Genomic DNA, 10,000 nt, shown 5'->3' on the forward strand with positions numbered 1-10,000 from the left:
ATATACATAGTATATATATATATATATATATATATATATATATATATATAAATGTATATATATATATATAAATGTATATATATATATATATATATATATATATATATATATATATATATATATATATATATATATATATATATATATATACCTATGTACATGATGATATTTATGTATGTAAATATATAGACATACACATGTATATATATATATGTATATGCTTAAATACGTGTATATATGTAAGGATATATATTTACACATTTATATACAAATACATATGCATTCACACACACACATATATGCATGTCTATATATGTACACATATACACCCATTTTTAAATTGACTGAAGAGTTTATTTTATCCTACCTTTTTTTTCTCTCTCTTAATTTCACGTTAAATTAATCATAAAGACTAAATATAAACAAGAGCGAGCGTATTTCGTTTTATATATTCATTCATTTCATTTTTAGGTATAGCATTTGCGTATAAGATTTGTCATATACGTTCCATGTGAAACAAACTTCGTATGTCAAATTCACGGATTGGCGCTGAGATGACCCCTCGTGCATGTGTGTGTGTGTGTGCGTGCGTGGGTTTTAAAACGGCTGGCCATTGGAGGTAATCGCCTCGGCAAAAGCTCACTCGAAATTTGAGGGTCAGATGACTAACAATGATTCCTATCTTTCAACGGAAGTATTGCACATACTATATTCCCAAATTGATGACAAATACAATTTTACATTCTCTAGTATGAAGCTTTATAGATAACATTTTTGCTGGGTAAATCGGAAAAAAATATGGGGGGGGGGGGGGGAATCTCATTCTTATATGTGTTATAAATCAGTAATGTATTTACTAATAATTGCTAAAAATATATGAGGTATATTCGGAACATATACATGAACAATTTTCTGTTACCCATTTCATTTATTTGCATTCTCTCTATCTATCTCTCTCTTTCTCTCTTAGCTATCTAATTATTCAATTACACATAGTTTAATCTATTCATCTATGTATCTTACACACACACACACACAAACACACACACACACACACACACACACACACACATATAAAGTTTAATTTACTAGATTATGAAGAAAAAAATATATGTTTAAGATATTAATTACTGATGATTTCGTTTCCCATTTTTATAATAATAATCACCTTTTGCGTTGTTGATCATAAAACAATAAATGAACCTGACAACAACAAAGCAATGTAAATGACGAATCTTATTTGGCCCTGTTGAACATCCTTAAATTATTCTTCAGTCTGTACGAATTAAACCAATTTTCGGTAGCCATTCTTTGTAATAAGAAATCTTAGTAATTTGGAAGAGAAGAGAATGGAAAATAAAATTCTAGGGATAAAACTCACAACCAAATGACGCTACAGAGATTGTCCATGAATAGCATGCAACGGTAAAAATATACATTGCACAAAAGTGGTGCTGATTTGCTCACTTTTCGGAGATGTTTTATTGTAATGGAATTACATAGAGAAAGGAGATGGAAAAAAGGTTTCTAATATCATGTTTGGGATATGATTATGAAAAATAATTTGTGGTATATCTGTTCTCATATATATGTGTTTATACATACATAAACACGCCTATATATATATATATATATATATATATATATATATATATATATATATATATATATATATATATGTATGTATTTATATACACACATGTATTCATATGTATGTATACACACACGCGCGCGAGCATACAGATATATTGCATAATGTACATATATATGCATATACACATACATATTTCTGTATCCATTTACATTCATATGTATGTATGTATGGTATGTACGTCTCCAATTATGTATTTCTGCGTGTTACGGTAGCCAGCGTATCCCAGAACAAAAGCCTCTAAACAAACGGGGCTCTTATCCTTCATCCCGGATTTGAGTAACGTGCTGGAGACTTCGTGTAATGGGAAAAAACAACTAGCATGGATGTTGTCCTTGCCCCTAGTGGGAAGAACGACGCCTGACAATAGATAAAAATAAATTTCTGTGAATGTTGTTTTCTATACTTTTTCAAATGTACCTTATTTTAGTTAAACTCAATGTTGACTGAAGACTTGTAACGGAGGTCCCTTTTCTTTTCTTTTTTACTTTAATATATGTATTATTTCGTTTACAAAGATTGATAATTATCTAACGGTACGATATGAAGAATGGGAAATTAGCCATTAGGACTAAATTCAAACAACAGCGAGCATATTTGTTTTAATAAATTTATTTCGTTTTAGATACAGCATTTGCATATAAGTAAGATCTGCCATATGCTTAACATGTGAAACATATTTGGTATGCCATATTCACGAATTGGTGCTGACATACCAACCTGTGTATGGGGGTGTTTGCGTTCGTGTGTGTGTGTGTGTGCGCGCGCGCGTGGTTGTGCGTGTGCGTGTAAATGTATGATAACAAATATAATTAACTTAGTATTAGTTTTCGATATCGTTTCAAATGACTGGCCATTGGAGGTAAGCGCCTCGGGAACAGCATACTCGAAATTTGAAGGTCAGATTACTAACAATGCTTCCCGTCTTTCCACGGAAATATTGCACATACTCTGTTCCCATATTGATGGCAACTGAAATTTTACATTCGCTTACCTTTTCATACATCATATGACCCACTTTTCTTTTCCTTCCCATCAAACGCCTCATGGCGTGTCCGCTACAAAGACACGATGCGATAATTATGCCAATTACATCGTGCATCACAGAAGTTGTCCAAAGTTCAAGGCCTGGGAGCGGAACAGGCATCATTTATTCGAAAAATATTCAGTGACGACGCCACAGATTCCTACATAAATGAACTTCTGTCTACCTGGTAATAACAAAGCAATGTAATTGACAAGTCTTATTTGGCTCTATTCAACCTAACATAATTGTCCTTAAATTATTATTGTCTGTAGGAATTACAGTTTCTAATATTATTATTCCTAGATAAAGACATATGTATTTATAAATAGCTATATAGCACATACCTGTCTTAGAGTTAATCTACTAGGATGTGAAGTAAAAATTAATAGATGTAAAAGGAATCATTTTTTTTTTTTTTTTTTTAATATTTGCGTTTCCTATTCTTTAAATAATGATTACCTTTTGTTTTGTTGATCACATAACGCAATAAATGAACCTCTGTCTACCTGACAATAACAAGGTAATGTAACTGACAAATCTTATTTGGCCCCATTGAACAAACCACCATGGTACCGGAGACCGACGGTACTGCCCGCTACTTCTGGGAATAGATGCTTCTGCTGCAAGGTGAATTCGTGATGTGAAGTGATTAACAGCTTCTTGAACACACTGGAAATCATTCAGAGATCCTTGCAATACTGCAGTTGATCTAAAAAGATTCCAGTCTGCATGCTCAAGTCGCCATCTCTGCACTCCATTGGCTGGAATACCATTGGCCTCCTCGAAAATATTGGAAAGTGGTCGCTTCCATGTAAGTCTTCCATGACGTGCCAAGTGAAATTCAACTGTGAATTAGGTGAACCAATTGACAGGTCAATATTGGAGAATGTCCCAGTTTGAATTTGGAAATGTGTGGGTGCGTCACTGTTCAGTAAAACTGCATCTACTCTAGAGAACAAGGACTCCAAAGCCCTTCCTCGAGGGTTGCACAAAGTGTCTCCCCAGAGGTGATGCCGACCATTGAAGTCTCCCAAGAGTATAAATGGATGACGCAACTGGCCAAGTTAATCTTCCAAATCATCTATGTTGAGATTATGTGGAGGGAGGTAGATGGATGCAACAGTGTAAGGTCGTGTCAAGCCTATTTTCACAGCCTTCACCTGCAGTGTCGTCTGCAGGTGGATGGCCTTGAAGGGAATATCCTGACGTACCATCACTCCTACTCCTCCATGAGGTCCATTATCAAAGGTTCCATAATGGGCTTGAACATGGAATCCTCTCAGGGAAATTGGACGCTTTTCCCTGGTCATAATCTCTTGTAGGCATACACAAACTGGATTACATGAAGCTATCAGATGTTACAGTTCTTCCCATTTTGCATGAATTCCCTGACAATTCCATTGGATTAGGGTGTCCAGTTCAGGCTCGCCCCACACCTTTAAGCTGTCCCTTTCCAGACGTCTGAGAAGACAGATAAACAGTATTTATGTAATTGTTTTGTAGTATGAAGTAACTCGAAGTCTACACTTTTTCAAATATATTTTATTTTAGTTAAAGTCAGTGTTGAGTGAAGACTTGAGATCTGTCTTTTTCATTTAAATTTTACCTTAATTTCTCGTGTATTGTGTCTTGCATGAAGATTGATAATTATTTAACGATCCGAATCGAATATATTTATTTCATTTTAGATATAGCGTTTGCATATAAGTAAGATCTTTCATATACTTAACATGTGAAACATATTTGTCATGCCATATTCACGGATTGGTGCTGACCTGTGTATGGTGTGTGTGTGTGCGCGCGTGCTTGTGCGTGTGCGTGTATATGTATGAAAAATTTGATAAACTTATTATAAACTTAATATTATTCACCAACAAATGTCGCTATAGAGATTGTCCATGAATAGCATGCAACAGTTAAAGTCCACATTGCGCAAAGGTGACGCTGATTTGCCCGCCTTTTGGAGTTATTGGGTTCCTAATATACTGTAGAATGTTTGGTATATGATTATGAAAGATAATTTATGGTATATCTGTTCTTATATATATATATATATATATATATATATATATGTGTGTGTGTGTGTGTATGTGTATGTGTATGTGCATGTGCATGTGCATGTGCATGTGCATGTGCATGTGCATGTGCATGTGCATGTGCATGTGCATGTGCATGTGCATGTGCATGTGTATGTGCATGTGCATGTGCATGTGCATGTGCATGTGTATGTGTGTGTGTGTGATTATATATATATATATATATATATATATATTGGTAATCATATATATACATTTATTGGTGATTGTATATATATGTATATATATAAATATTTATATATACATATACATATATATATATATATATATATATATATATATATATATATATATATATATATATACATACACACATGGGTGATTATATCTATATATATACATACACACACACACCTATATACATGTATATATGTATGGATATATATATTTGTTTACACATTTACATACATATTTACACACACACACACACACACATACAGACACACACACACACACACACACACACACGCACACACACACACACACACACACATATATACATACATACATACATATTCAAATATACACTCATTTTAAATATTTATATTTTTATTTTTATTTAATTTCAGATATAGCATCTCCGTATAATTTCTGTCTCTGTATGACAAATTTACGGATTGGTGCTGACATGACACCATGTGTATGTGTGCGCGTGCGTGCATTTAAAACGAATGGCCATTGGAAGTAATCGCCTCGGCAAAAGCTCACTCGAAATTTGAGGGTCTGATGACTAACAATGTTTACTATCTTTCCACGGAAGTATTGCACATACTCTATTCCCATAATGATGACAACTGAAAGTTTACCTTCACTTGTATGAATCTTTATAGATAACATTGTTGTTGGGTAAAATAATGTTTTATTTTCAGTCTTACATATTACATATTTCTCGGCTTGGTGTTTTATAAATCAGTAATGTATTTATAAATTTACTAATACATTAGATATATTTGCAATATTTATGAACACGTTTCTGTCTACCATCGCATTTATTTGCCTTTATCTCTATCTCTCAATCTCTTGCCCTCTCTTTCTCTCTTAACTATCCATCCATCTACCTACCTATCTAATTACAAATCGATTAATACCCATTTATTTATCTTTTTATACATTAAATGACCCACTTTTTTTCCTTCCCATCAAACGCCTCATGGCATGTCTGCTACAAGGACACGATACGATAATTATGCCAATTAAGTCGTGGACAACAAGGGTGTCCAAAGTTCAAAGCCCGGGAGCAGAACAGGCATCACTTATCACAAAAATATTCAGTGATGACTTTAGTGGTGTGGGATATGAATAAATATATACACAGATAAGGTACGTGTATACATAAATAACTACATAGCACGCAACGCACACAAACAGAAAAACAGACACATGCACACATATATTTATGTAGTATGTATAATATATATATATATATATATATATATATATATATATATATATATATATATATATATATATATATATATATATAACATATATATATAAAATATATATAAATAAATATATATATATATGTCTGTATATATATATATATATATATATATATATATATATATATACATACATACACAGTATGTGTGTGTGTGTGTAATATACACTGGAACTATTTTTCTTGAACTACGCTGCGCGTGAAAACACGATTTTCATAATTTGATCGACACCCGTCTTTTGGCCGTAAATCTGATATCAACAGATCATACTTACATGGAAAATTGACCGTGGCTTTGATTCGTGGTGAAGGGAACTGAAATTAAACGATTAATCTCTCTCTCTCTTTCTCTTTCTCTCTCTCTCTCTCTCTCTCTCTCTCTCTCTCTGTATATATATATATATATATATATATATATATATATTTATAGTTGTATGTATGTGTATATAAACATAGATACATCAATAGATATGAATATATATTTAAGCGCGCGCGCGCACATACACACACACGCACACACACACACACACACACACACACATACACACACACGCACACAGACACATACGTGTGCGTATCTGTGTGTGTGTACGTGTGTGGGTGTATGCGTGTGCAATTCATATTTGTACACACACATACACACGTATATATAAATATATGTATGGATGTATGTTCCCTATGTATTTATCGCACAATAAGGGAGTATCACAAGATGCATGTAATAGACGTCGTAGTAACGAGAGAGCAGTACATATCACAGACACTTCAGACGGCTTCCCTTGACAAACACCTCAATAAAAAGATAGGGAAGGCAAACTAGGGGAAGATATGACGAGAAAAGGCAGATAATAAGAACAGGAAAGACCAAGAAATAGCAGCAATTGAAAGAACGAAGGAACTGAAAATTAGAATTTTTATGAAGGGGGGGGGGGGGGGGTAGGTTAGGTTGCCAAAGTATATCGGTTTTCTGCCAGACATTGTGGCTTCTGAACACTGCCCCCCCCCACCCCCCCCCCACCCCCCTCGACGGCGCCGCCACTGCCCCCAAGCCTGACGATATCAATCTGCTCGTGTATGAAAATAAAGTATTATGTATGACAGTCATATTATATGTCGGTTTATTATGATTTTGCTGTGGCTGGAAGGGAGTGGGGGGGGGGGGGGGGGTGCGTGCGTGTGTGAGTGTTCGTGTGTGTTCGTGTGTGTTTGTGGGTGTGAGTGTTTTGTGGGTGTGTTTGTGCGTGTGTGTTTGTAGAGTGTGTGTGTGTGTGTGGATGTGGGTGTGTATGTGTGTGTGAGAGAGAGAGAGCAGGATATATTACTTGGTAATAATATTTTTTTATATCTAATTAGAGAAATATAAATCTAATTAGTGAATACTAAAAATCAAAATGATTTCATAGCAACTCATTCCTCATTATAGTTTGAATGGAGAGGGTTTAAAAAAAAAAAAAAAAAAAAAAAAAAACAGGATGGTCATCAAGGCATTACTGAAGAGTCGATGGACGCAACGCTAGTATTAGTCTTACGCCTGTATACCATATTTACATTTACAAAAGTTATTATAAATATGTAAATACAAACACACACATACACATACATACACACACAATGTATATATACATATATATATGTATATGTATATTCGTTTGGAAATGGCAGAACGGTCACCTAGAAATGGATAAGTATTTATGATCGTATTCCGAACGGATTTTATAAACCCATGATTAGAAACAATTTCTGAACGCGACCAAATGTAAACATTTTTTGTTAAAATGTAAAGCTAATTCTGTTATGTTCTGTGACTCACATGCCAAATATTTGTTAGTTCCATTTCTGCCGCTTATTGCTTGCTAAGCGTACTCTATTTGGCGTGAAAGTGACAGGAAAGTGACGTTTTTCCCGCGCTTTTTCTGGCCTAGCGGACGAAAGGAAACTGATTTCTTCCAAAAGGTTGACTGCGCCTATTGACTCTGAATTACATCTACATTAATCAAAATATAAATATATTCGAATGCTTTGAGACTGATTTTGTGAAAGTAAGTAAAGATTACAAGTGTACTATCTTCGGACTGTCAAAAAGCCTTGTCAGTTAATAATAAAATTTATATGGTCTCCGATGCGTTAATAATATGGAAATAGGGACACATATTACTTGATATCTGAATTGCATAGAGGTATTTATTTTTTTCGAATAACTAGATTCTAAAAGGTGATCAGAAATTCAGCTTTTGTCACGCAACATCACATTCGATAACGATATTAAAATATTTTTTTTATTTTATTTCTGTGTCTGTTTTTATTTTTAACTTATTTCATACAAAAACATTGCAATATGAATAAATAAAAAAAAAAAACATGTTAGATAATTATCTTCATTTCATTTATATAATAACTGTTTTTTTTTTATTATTTTTAATACATGAATGCACCACATTGTTGCCACATAGAGATCAAATGATTCTACAAACCTATATACCAGTCCGTTAATGACTGACAGAATGCAACATGAACGAAAACAAAGATGTACTTTAAGTGATTATTGCCTCAGACGTGTTTGTTATGAATAATCATCATCACCAGATTCGACCTGTAATTAATCACCATCAATCTGACAAATTCATCTTCTCTTCAATAAAATAAGAAACTTGGTATAGTCATAAATTACACACTTGATGAATAAAAGGAGTGAACAAAATTACAAAAGATATTACAAATAATTATCAAAAACTATTTGCCCATGAATAGAACGAGCGATCAAGTAAACATTATCATTTATGAATGAAAGGAAATGTGATGATTTTGTTTTAACGAAACTCCCCCCCCCCCCAAAAAAAAAAAAAAAAAAAAAAAAAAAATCACACAACTTTCACATGCACAAAACACAGCCACACACACACACACACACACACACACACACACACACACACACACACATACACACACACACACACACACACACACACTCACGCACACACGCACGCATATACGCATACAAATACACGAGAGAGATAGAGAGAAAGATAAATAGATAGATAGACAGAGATAGATATAGACATATATTCATAATGGCTTTTTCTTACCACAAATAAATCGGCTGAATATATGAAGCTTTAACTTCTACAATTCATATAAGATTAAACATCTTTTTATATCCTTCAACAGGTATGTAGCGTCAAAAACATTTTTCTCTTTTAGTGAAATATATCGTTTTGTTTGAAATATTAGTTTTTTTCTCTCTTTCAGTTTTATGTCGAATGAATTCACAGGCGATGGTTTTCATGAAGCTCCTTCCACATGATTTATAAAGTGAATGCTGAACTTTGCGTTGTAAAAGTTCGGCTAGCTTGTGCATTGACTCTTTTATGTACGTCGTAAAATCTAATGTCGATCTGAAAGTTTTCATGATCCTTTTTATCATTACATACATACACACATATAAACACAAGCACACACACACACACACACACACACACACACACACACACACACACACACACTCATACTTATCTATACGTATACACATATAAACACAAGCACAGACACACACACACACACACACACATACTTATCTATACGTATACACATATAAACACACACACACACACACTCACACACACACACACACACACACACACACACACACACACACACACACACACACACACACACACACACACACACACACACACACACACATACACACTCACACACACACACACACACACACACACACATACACACACACGCACACACACACACATACACATATTTATACGTATACA

This window comes from Penaeus chinensis, chromosome 27 (genome assembly GCF_019202785.1).
Source record: "Penaeus chinensis breed Huanghai No. 1 chromosome 27, ASM1920278v2, whole genome shotgun sequence".
Classification (NCBI taxonomy): domain Eukaryota; kingdom Metazoa; phylum Arthropoda; class Malacostraca; order Decapoda; family Penaeidae; genus Penaeus; species Penaeus chinensis.